This window comes from Vanessa tameamea, chromosome 6 (assembly GCF_037043105.1).
Source record: "Vanessa tameamea isolate UH-Manoa-2023 chromosome 6, ilVanTame1 primary haplotype, whole genome shotgun sequence".
Taxonomy (NCBI): Eukaryota; Metazoa; Arthropoda; class Insecta; order Lepidoptera; family Nymphalidae; genus Vanessa; species Vanessa tameamea.
Window position 1 is genome coordinate 3484212 of NC_087314.1, and position 12893 is coordinate 3497104.

At 31.0% G+C, this 12893-nt stretch overlaps 1 protein-coding gene across 1 annotated transcript in view; it reads right to left on the reverse strand.

Annotated features, from left to right (window-relative positions):
* The window catches only part of LOC113393448 (uncharacterized), a 299052-nt gene that overhangs the window by 131181 nt on the left and 154978 nt on the right, over window positions 1–12893 (reverse strand). The window lies entirely within an intron of this gene.

Genomic DNA, 12893 nt, shown 5'->3' on the forward strand with positions numbered 1-12893 from the left:
TTATTTAAGAATTTTATTTTATTATAAGTAAAGTTATAAGATCGTAAAATAAATTATGTAAAACAAGATTAAATAAATTTGCAAACATATGAAAATTCCTGAAGGAGATAACCTGTTTTATTTCATAACATAAAGTGCATCCTATAATGTAGATGTCGTTTGAGTCTCCGTGAAACGCTTTTACCGTGTAAACGTTCTCGATATGAGAGGGTCCGACAGGGACTCTAACCAAGCTAAATCAAATGTACTAAGTTAAGCAGGTTGGTTCAGGATGGCATTCCGCCAATTCCCGAACGAATTGAGAATGTGACTACCTTTACTTAAGCTATAACGTTCATTTTAAAGGTTACAAATATTTTTGTTTTGCGATGTGTTGTAGTTCTAATAGTCCTATAATTATATTATTTCTATCAATATGTATTGTGCAAACAAACCTTTAAAAATTTGTATCCTTTGATGATTCTACCTAACATACTGTTTTGCTAGTTGGATTACTGAATTTGAGCTCATTGTATTTTATTCCAAAAAATCTACAGATTTTTGGACATGACGTATTATTCTTACAAATTGAAAGCGTGAAATGTTAAAATTAAAATTACATTTTTTATGTTACCTCCTAGAAATTTAAATTGATCAACAAAATAAACTTGGATTGTCAAGACGAATCACGAACCAATCAAGTAAACATCGAAGCAGGTGCCTCGAGTAGGCAATCTAGTTTGTCTCGGCTGGAAACTGTTTGGACTCACAGAAACACTAATTGGAACATTTACCCTCTAAATTCAAGTCACCAATTTAATTTGTTGCTGCAATACCAGACTTGCAGTTTCCGAAACGAAATTGCACTAAACCAAATAAGAAGAAAAAACGCCTGTGCTTAAATCCTGATTTTGAGATTTGTTTGAAAATGTTGCTATCCGATTGCAATGAAAATTCGAAACTGTGTGTGTGTGTTGACAACGAAAGAGGAGATTATCGACACCGATGCAAATGTTAGTACGAATATTGTGCTTCAATTTTGATTGCTTTTTTTCAGTTCGCTTGGCGGTACGTTATTTTGTTCCAATGGACACGATGTCGAGAAATAATAAACTTGACCATAGTACGAAATTAAAAAAAAACTACTGTGATTTGATAGCAGTCGTTTTTTAGCACACTGTCAATTTTGTTAACATGGATATAACTCAAAAAATACAAAAAAAAAAAACTAATGATCGTTCTGCTAATATTTTCAGCTCTCTCGTTTTTTGGTAAATTTTGACCTTTGAGTGTTAAACTCAGTAGATTTTCCTTGAGTGAAATTTAATAAATTATTTCATATGAATCCTTTAGTATAATTACTGTTACTTTGAATGAGATAACTAGGAATACACCAAGCAATAAAAGTGCACTTAATACGCTCAAATTCTCGGAACTGGACGAAGTACATTTAATTAAGTTTTGCGAATTCCAGAAAATGTAAGTCTAAAATTGTTTCTTACAAAGTAAAGATGACACAGTAAAGACCGGGACTTTATCAATGGTTGGTCTTTCAGACATAGCTTGGGTTATTAGAACGTAAAGCGCCTTTGTGTAGCCGTTGTACAGTGGACTAATAAAGACGTAGATCCTGCCGCAGAAATCAATTTAATTACGTATTTTTAATCTCAAATGTTAGGAACAATTTCACTAAAATTTAATGCTCGTTCATTATATTTTGCTATGCCGTTACAGAATAAGAAGGTCCATTATTAAAACTACTTTATGAAAGTCTTGCTATAAATTATTTTGTTTTAAAAGTTTTGACTTCAAGTTATTTTGTTGTGATAATTTATGATAAAAATATATTTATAACACTATGTTAAAAATATATGTTGGCCAAATAAACATATGCTATTTTAATGTATGTATTTTCGATTGGATAAGGTCTTCGTGGATTGAACTGATATTATTATCAGTTTTTATTTTTACATACATTACATTACAATTACAAACATTACATTACATTACATTACATACATAAAATATGTACTTATAATGTATGTGTATTAAGTGATTATTATAAATAAGGCGATAGGATATAATCTTTGTTTTATGAATTAATCAATAAATTTTTATTAATGACGTCAATGGGGCCAAAGTTCGCTTTCACATGACTAGCGGCAGATGAAATATCGAAATAGATGTTTATTAAAATATTTTTCATTAAAGTAAACCAATGAATAAATTTAGAGTAAAATAAAAAAAATAGAGATATATTAGTAAAATAAATATATTTTACTTATTATTATAATAGTATACGTCCCTCCAAAAATAGGAGCATGACGGCATAGAAGAGCTTTATACCGTTTGCTGCCACAGCACTTAGTAACTGCTTTAAAATTCTTGATATACTCTATGAACGTTCAAGTTACATTTGTCATACTTACTCTATGAACTAACAAATTATTTACAAATAGCTGCTCCGAGCGGTTACGTTACTGATCCGCCCTCGTGAGCCGTAGCGTTTTGCTACCGAAGACATGGGGTTTCTCACGCATAAAGAATAAGCGATCAATAACAATTTGCTTTATAATATACATATAAGTAATGTAAGTATATAGCTTTTAATATATTATATATCTATCTATTATTATATATTTATACATTTCTTTCTATTTCGGTTCACATATTTTAACTAAGAGAAATATTTGAAACAAAAATAAATGCTATCATTCGTTTTCCTTAAAAACGACTAAATCGGATTAATCTCCGTAATTATGTCATTATTGAAGCTAGCTCAACCAATAAGACAGTACACTATCCCCATCTCATTTTTCGTAGTCAAGCGAGAGGGAGACAATAAATATGGTCATTTAGCTTAATATCCTCCAAGGATGTATCGTCTAATTACTGAAAATGCTTCGCTTCATTTCTTACTTTTTGCTTCACACCTTAATAATAAGTTAATATACGACGGGCTTATTATGTTAGATTGTTTTCTTTATTATCTAGAGATGATATAATGTAATTTACTGTAGGAAAATAAATACTGCGAAAACATAATTATTATTTTAACCTTTGTATATTGAGATAACACGTGAATCCTAATTGAAAATTGTGGATTCTGCTCGGGCAAGCACTTGTCCATTTTGTATTAGCTTAATGTGTATGTATAATTAATTTCTTGCATCATGGTGATTTTATTAAAACCTTATTTATCATTTTTATATAGGATATTATCGGGCGCATGGGCCAATGGTAAGTGGTCACTATCGCCCATTGACGTTAACAATGTAAGAAATATTAATCAATTTTTATTTCGTCAATGCGACACCGACTTTAGGAGCTAATATATTATGACCCTTGTGAATGTTCTAACACTAGCTCACGCATTCCTCAAACCAAATACAAAATTACTATTTAAAAAGAGTAACTGCTGAGTTTCTTGCTGGTTCTTCTTGGTAAAATCTGCATTCCGAACCGGTGATAGCTTCACTTAATATAGTTTGTTAAATGACGATTGCTTGACTTTATTCGAAAGCCTACTCGAATAAAGTCTATTTTCATTTTGATTAAGAATTGTCAGGAAAATATCCGAAATCTGCCATATGTTCCAACAACCAACCCGCATTGGAGCATGTAAAGAGGTATTTTCCCAGCAGTGGGAAATTTACAGGCAGTTATTTTACTTACTTCATTGCTATATTGTTAGGCAGACATGCAGTGGATATGGCCGAGCTTTAATTGTTACTGTTCACGCTCGAAATAATGGGAACAATTGTTGATGAATAGGACAATAGGAGGCGCTCTGTATCGTTCAAAATATTCTATCTTTATATATATATAAATTTCATCCATTTTATTTAAAGTAGGTGCTTAATAAATTATGTAAGAACATAAGCAAAAAAAATTCAAAATTATGTTATCATAATCAGTCTATGTGTCAGTCCACTGGACTTGGGACTCCCAACACTGAACCCGATTTCAGATCTTATTTTCCAACTGCCAAAAAACATTTTGCGTATATTTTCAATACACCACAATAAACTCTTGAACGTACTCTCTCAAGTTAACCGAGACGCGTTCTCTATTCAATTTAGAATTTATATTGATAGAAATAATAACGTTTCACGAAAGCTCCCCGAATCTTAACAAATTTAAGAAATCTTACCAACGAAATGCCAGGGCGGGTTACAAACACGCAATTTGAAATAGAAAAGATTTTATTATACTAGGAAGGAGAACAATTCTCGCCCGGCGAATGTGTTTGTTCTATCTGGACTTATTAAATTTTAGCTGCTACGAATTGGTTTACAACGGATTGCTGTACGTATTTTTTTAAATAAATAATAAAATTATATAATTGAAATGAATAATTCACTTATTTAATACAAAAGGTTGCACTAGACAAGTATCAAGACAAATATAATCAATTATAATTATAGGCTATACATATGTATTTGCACGCTAATGTTTTATCGCTTCATTTGATTATTTTTATGGATGAAAAAGAGTTACTAGCCTCTCTCTCTTTCGGTTCTTGTCTCAGCAACAAGAGATATATTAAAGTCTATTTACTTTGCTTTAACTCAGTCATTACTCACTTACTGTATTACGAGCTGCGGAAGTGCACCTAAGACATATTTACTTTAATTGGAAAGAGCCCAGAGATCAGTGATCAAAACGATGCTTAAGAAGCCTTTTAGATATCCAACCCAAAAGCTGTTTGAGGAAAACGAAGCGTGCGAAAACTATTTATACTTAAAACCGCTGCTAAAGTTCATCAAACTGTTTTAAATTCGGCTGATTATCAGAATCTCCTTAAGCGACGAGTGTTCAAAATTGAGATACCACGAATAAACACTCCCTTTGCGAGACGCTTCGGTACATTTAAAGAGTACTCCATATACAATAAAGTAACCAGTGTATGCAATATCAAAAAATTAAATATTCGCGAAGCAAAACAAAAACTATTTGAATGGTTAAATTCCATGACATACGACAAGGTTGAACTTTTTTTGGCACCTTTAAACTAGCTTCTAAACTAAAAGTAGTACATTCAAGCTCCATTTTCAATAAATTGGCACTTACACATTATTATTCCATATTAGCCCTCTTATCAATTATACTGATTATTGTTTATTTATATTTATTTTACTTATTGTTTTTGTTTTTTAGGTATTACATACTATTCTATTTTTCATATATATTGCTGTATTTTATATAACGAAATATTATTATGTAATCCTTTATGGGATCGTATATCGTCGGAGCTCTTGTTTAAACATACGAAATTGTAACCGGTAGTTGGTACCCGCAAGACAGGCTTGTCTAGTGCGGGACCACTGGATGTTTTTTGACTATGTTAACTTTTCATGTCAATAATATATTTTTTTTTATAGTTAAATACGTGGGTGAAGAATAAGAGATATTTTATTATAGGTTAAAGGTTAAAAAGGATAAATAAATTAATATTGGTGTGTATTTTGGTGAGTATTTTGCTTCATAAAATAATTATAGCTTGAATAATAAAGAACCGAGAATATGAATAGATATAAATAATATGAATGTTCCTTGTAAGGATTCAATTTAAAATTATTTAAATTTGGTGATACCCGTAGTGCTGCGTGGAATTGATTAGCATTCCATATAATCTACCTTTATTGCGAATTTCAATGAATACCAGATCGCCTTTTTGTGGGTATTGCGATAATAGAACAATCATTTTGGTGACGTGTGATTCTATGATGTTATTCTTTTTTATTTATTTATTTATTTATGATTGAAAATGCGGCATATGCTAAAAGTACAGGAACTGCCGATAGACATTGGCACCGTAAAAAGAATTAAAATTCCTCACATCGCCACCGATCTTAGGAACTGAGATGTTATGTCCCTTGTTGTATTATTAGATCAGTTTTGTTTAGTTTGAAGGACGAGTGAACCAGTGTGGTTCACTCATCCTTCAAACCAAACAAAACAATACCAAGTATTGCTGCTTGGTGCTAGAATATATGGTAAACTACGCAGACGACCTCACACAGACCTTTAAATTAATTATTGTGTAAGATCATGGTACCTTTATATTTAAAGTCATCTAGGAAATTATGATGCAAAAGTGCTTGTACGTGCTCACTTCAATAAAGTATATGTTGAGTTTTATTATATTAACGACCATTCTGTAATATTTATTATGTGTCAAGGATTAAAATATGATACTTTGGATTTTGGAACCAAACTACAGTTACAAATACAGCGTTTATACAGTATAACTACGTTGGATTGAATTTTTTTTTAATTAAAATTCTGCAACATAATTTCTCAGGATAAACGTAATGAACATCAAATGCCAGTGAATTAGGTTATAGTAAAAAAAGTAAAACGAGACAGATTATATGACGGACGATCTTCAAAATGACAAAAGCTTGAGGGGCCAAGTAAGACTAGTCCAATAAATTGAGATTTAAGATAGAATTTATGTAAATAAATCATCAACACACTTCCGTCTCGCAGTTTATCAACGTTACGTAGTCAGATGTCGTCTGAACCAGATTTAGGAGGACCTCTGGCCCTGGACAGACTGTAGCTATTATATTCAAATTAAGTCCAGCGGGGCCGGGGCTGTCGGCCATTTGCTGAAAGTGATTTAGAGGTAAGACGTGGGATTATTTGCTACGGGACAGGAATAATCTTCGTGGTTTTGCGATAGTACCCTTTTTTGGATTATTATAATCTGGGAGCCGCTTGGAGCCGCTATCAATATTTAAGCTCTAGTTTTCAATGATTGTGTAAGTATTCCTATGTTTTCTATATTATATATTTCTAACAAAACTGTGAATTTTTAGCATTCACCTTATATATTCTCAGATTGTATTATGTGTATCTTTTAACCTTTTCATATGCTATAAAACACACGTGATTAATTTATTTTTAATCACCAATGCGTCACCAGCCTTTCGATTTACGATATTATAACTCTCGTGCCTGTAGTTACATTGGCTCACTCACACTTCAAATGGGAACACAACAATACTAAGTATTTCTGCGTGGCGGAGTAAAATATGTTGAGTGGGTGCTACCTACCCAGACAGGAGATGACATTAGGCCGCGAGGTCATGATCGAACCAGCTTATTAACCATCTCTAAGTAGCCGGTTTATCATAATATATATTAAGCATTATAATTATGCTCACTGTCAGGTGTAATCAAAACAAATTAAAAAGAACTTAATGTTAAAAAACATAGTTGCGACTTATTTGTTTTTCATTACGTAAATATAACATGACATCTTTATTTGGCAAATGTAAAACGTCCTAGAAGACAATTCGGTTATATTCAAAGTTCTTAAAATTAAAAATAGGGCGCAGAAGACGCAATAAAACAAAAAGAGACAGTTAAAACTATGTCGACTGTAGTCAGCAGAGCGGGTTTAAAAGATTCCACCACAAAATATCTTTTATAAAGCCAGCTTACCAGCGAGCCGGTGTTAGCGAAATACTTAGCATTCAGTTTATATTTAATATAATTGTACATCTATAGTTTTAATTCTTCAGCTATGATTACAAAAATATTTATTGTAATAGGTAACTTTCGTAGCTCACTAACCTAGTTTTAATTAAATATGTCTAGTATTCATTTAATTTAGAATCAGTATTTGGAGTTTTGAGTTTACAATTTGAATTGGGATATTTCGTAGAAATTTATCCGAAAATACTTGATAAAAACTCGGAATAAGAATTCGGAATGTTTCGTATTAGCCGGTTAATTACAATATATAGTTCTATAATCTGAAAGTAATAGTGAGAATATCAATCAGAGAGCTCGATATAATAATTTTAAGAATCAATTCCAAAGTTTATTACTTGAAACGTGAATTAATAGAAATCGTAAAAGGTTTATTAACGAATAAAAACGTTATAAATAAGTTACAAACCATAAGATCAAGATTATCGAGAAATAGTAAGCATTGCATAGTAAGCATTGACATTTCGAAGTAAACCAATTCTTCTAAGCTATATCGCTTATAATTAAGTAACCGATAAGTCCGCCATATTGTAAAAAGATTTAAAAAAAAATGAGCATATATCTTACCATCTATTAAATTACATTAGCAGCCTGTAAATTTCCCACTGCTGGGCTAAGGCCTCCTCTCCCTTTGGGGAGAAGGTTTTGGAGCATATTACACCACGCTGTTCCAATGCGGGTGGGTGGAATACACATGTGGCAGAATTTTATTTTCGAAATTAGACACATGCGGGTTTCCTCACGATGTTTTCCTTCACCGCTGAGCACGAGATGAATTATAAACACAAATTAAGCACATGAAAATTCAGTGGTGCTTGCCTGGGTTTGAACCCGAAATCACCGGTTAAGATGCACGCGTTCTAACCAATTGATTCTAATTAGTACATATGACTGATGCGCTTCAATGAATAATATCATCAAGTCATGTTTATAAAGCAGGAAATATTTTCCGTGAAGTCATTTTTCTTTCTTCTTTAAAATGTGTCACCAAGACCATACTTTTATATGAATTCATTTACCATGAAATAACATCAAATTATCCACACCTAAGAATAAGAACGCAATAGAAATACCATGCGTAAAGCGTTTGAATATAAAACCGTTGTACAAAATATACTCAATTGATAACTTATATTCAGCTAATGTGATTTAGTCATTAATTTTTTTGTATATAATAGAGCAATATCCCGTTTCGTTTAGTTTAAGAAGCTTGTTTTTAATTTAAAGAGCGAATTTATTCTGCCGATTCATAACATCCGGTACGATACGTCAGATCTAATACAGTATGAAATATTTCCAAAAAAATAAACTATTTAGCCAATTTATTTGTTTCTATTATATTTAATTGTGATATGACGAAACACACGAAAATATAAATTCATTTTTTAAACGCTTTTATATTAATGTATTAGCCACATTAGTTTATTTGTCAATTTTGACATTAGACTACTATTTATCATCCTTCCTTGTTAAATACTATCGGTTTTTCTCTCTTTTTGTCATCATTGATTTAACATTAGAAAGAAGAGGAAAGAAGGCAGGACTGCTTTACTAATCAGCCTCTGAACAACATTACGATAAAGACGTAAATATTTTGATAGCACTTTTGTATGTTGTACTCTGTTCTGAGATGAACACTGCAAAGTTAGTCTCAACCTAATTTACGCTGAACGAGTCGACTCGAGGCGTCGAAGCGTCGGAAGTGGGTTACGTCACTTCTGCGGCCACCTGCCTAGTACGAGTTGGGTTTTCAACAGTTTGAAACAGTTGTGATAGTTTACGTCATATTTGTTGACGTTATTGTCCAAATGGTATGCTCTAAATGGTTATGCTTATAAAATAACTAGTATCGATCTGTTTAGTATCGAATGACCTTGCGACTTACGCGTATATATACGTCACAACATAAGCAATGAAAATATGTGTATGAAATACTAACGGATCCTTTGAAATAGAGATTTTCAGAATATCTTAGAATGCAAACCTTCTTAAGCTACAGTCGACGATGTGGTTGACTTAGAATAAATTCAACGTCTCATAGTTTATGTTTCTTTGTAATAACTTATCTCAAATAATCGAACCGTATTTTTATTTATCAAAAATGACTTAAATTATTTTAAGCAAGTTAGTTGACGGGATGGGTACCGCTAGTTTTTAGTGGATACTCCGATTCTCTAGGGTCGTCCTGGGCACCGGCGAGTCCTAAATAGTCCCACTTCAACTGGGGGAAAGGTGTGATGCATTTTTCCAGCGAGAAAAAAAGTTAGTTCAAGGACGATTTTGGAAGTGATAAATTAATCTCTAGAAAACATATTTAAAAACGTAACCCATGTCTAGTTCCGTAACTGTAGCTCCAGCAACAAGATGGATTGTTATTAAGCTTCTGCCGAAATTTTGCTTTACGTTCGATTAAAAAATAAACTAATTTTGAATATGAAAGGAATCGAACGCGCGAATGCACACGTAAACAAAATTGATGAAGGTTCCAGAATGTGCTGAATACTAAGTGAACGCGGCTGTCCGTTAGCTGTTCGAGCTTGTAGTTCATATAAGTTATGAAAACACAATGGAAATATACAATATGCTATACATTTCAACGAAGTACGGGGACTCAATTAGCTGTGGATGTCAACGAACCTATAGAGCTGTTTTTGAATTAAGCGCATACAAAAAAAAAATTCTACATTCTCAATATTCCAAATATCCGTTTCAGTGGCTTGGCAATCAAACATCTAGTTGTAAAGATCAGACAAATCATTTTGTTCTTGCAATTTTAAATATAAATGTTGTAAGTGTGAACTACGACGAAGTTGCCCAAAAATGTACTACCAAGAAGAATATTCACATAGACACCCAAATTCTAATCTAATATGGCAAATTGATTTCGTGTGGTAACGACTTATAATAAATCCTCCCGATTTCATTATATATCAATATATACATATAGCACGTCATTAAAACATAATATGCTACAAACTTAAGGAATTTAACTACAAAAGATACAAAACATGTATATAGCTACAAAAGATGTTAAGTAATATATCAAACTCTCTTTTTTATTTAAAAATAAAAAATAACAATATAACTATGAAAACTAAACTACATTTCAAATAGTATTCAATAAAAATAGATTTCTCGATTAAGTTCTGGTTTTTTGTGCTATGAATAAATTTAAATGAATAATTGAACTAATTAAATAGGCGTTAATCATATTATTCGTTGGATGCTAATAAAAATATTAATAATAATATTCTATAATAAATACATTTAATTTATAAAATTCTTTAATACCTGCAGATAAATCATCCCGTACTGATTTTCCGCGTCCATAAGTTTAATATTACAGAGGGTAATCAAAATAAAATGAATCGATGTTCGGTCTCTCGAGAACCTATTTTCATATCGAATATTTAATAACTTAATATCGATTATTGAGTTCACAATGAATTTTTTACGAGATCTCATTTTTAATAACTCTCCGCTTGGGATTTTGAACATGTAGATTTTCATATTAATTTATTACGATTTAATTGGATTTAATCGATTTTATTATGACTAAGTAGGTTTTTTTATTACTCGTTTCATTATAACTCGCCACGAGCTGCTGTAGTACTTCCTTCAAAGTATACCGTTCAAATACGTTAAAAAAAAAGTTCATTCATCATGATTGCGTAAGTAACTATGTATGTCTATCTGTTTGTTATGCTTTCACGTCTAAACCATCAGTGGTTCATATATTTGACAAAAATGTCCTAAGCAAGTTCGAACCCAGATATAGTCTTTTGTTTGGTAGTTTTGGGGAAGAACGTCATACAAGTTCTCGAAGCATTTTCGTTACAAATTAATTTTCGCGGGCTCATAGAGTAATTAATTTTGTCACAAACAAAATGTTAGTCCTATATAATTATATTTTGTATATAGTTTACCAATGTAAAGTTTGAATTTGATTGTTTTCGATTAAATAAATTTTTTTTTACGTACCCAATATAAAAAATAATAGGTAATATAAAAAATGTATGCAAGTCAAAATTTATTAATACGTCAGTATGAAGGCATGTCATATTGTATAATAATAGATTTAGGTTATAAATATATTTATTTTGTGCTTCAGTTAATAATATGCTAATTGCATAATATAATGTAATTGCAAAAAGACAAACAAAAAATTGTTTGTATAGTCAAATGACTATACCTAAAACGAGATAACTCAGTGACTACAAAACGAAGATCATAGCCGAAGATTACTAGTTAAAATCCAGGTATCAATAAATTTTCATACCCTTAACTTGTTTAAATATATGTTATTTGTTAATTTATTTAACTACAAGAAATCTCCTGCTCTCTTTAGATATAAGATTTCCTTAACAAACTTTTGGCCTTAAAATGTTCAAATAATTATTACATAAATAATAATCACAAAAATATATATAACAAAATTCGAACCCCACATTGGTACCTCATATAAAAATAGTATTGTATATAAGCATTTTTAAAATATATATTAAGCAGTATATTATTATATAAATTATTTTTAAATAGGCCTTTAAATATACGATAATTCAATACAAAAGACCGTCTTAAATGGAAAGAACGGAACACAAAGAGCTAAGTAAACAGTACAAGCTATCAACATTGTAGTTCAAGTTCCAAGATACATAAATCGGATTGAGCTTCGAAAAGAATATAAAATAAGCTGGAAGAATAAAAAGAAAGATCGACCGCGCTGTGGTAAGTAGCTGGCGGTTTAACTTGGAATATTAAAACAGGAATTCATAATAACACAGTCCTTCGGTTATCAAATCGATCCTTCATTTTAGATTCATATTTTTTCATTTTAAATATTCAAATATGATATTATTTTAAACGTTATATATTACTTTATAAATATTACATTATATGGTTTAACATAATTTTAACATTATTCGTATTTTACTTTATAATTTTTTATTTTATGTGAACTACTAAAACATTATTTCTTAGTTGTAATGAAATCTTTCGTTCTTTAGTGGAAAACAAGTGTTATATTGTAAATATTTACTACGGATAATTTTTATTACATTACACAAATACGCTGTTTAAAGAAAATAAGTACCTAATCTCAACAAATCCCTTGAAGATTATTTGTTAGCAACGGTATTGCGTTACAGTTAGAATGATAAAATAACAACCTTAATAAAAACCTTATTTATTGAAATTTTCCATAAAAAAAACCTTATACATAAACGTATAAGCATTCGTAATTGCATGGAATGCAGTAGTTAGGCTATATATAGGTATTATATAAAGATACATAGGTAATGCTACGGTATAAAATAGTTCATGAAATCGTACGTCGATCGACATACATATCTACCCATATAACTATACGAGACAACAGACGACTTTACATATTTTTCGAAGTACAAGAG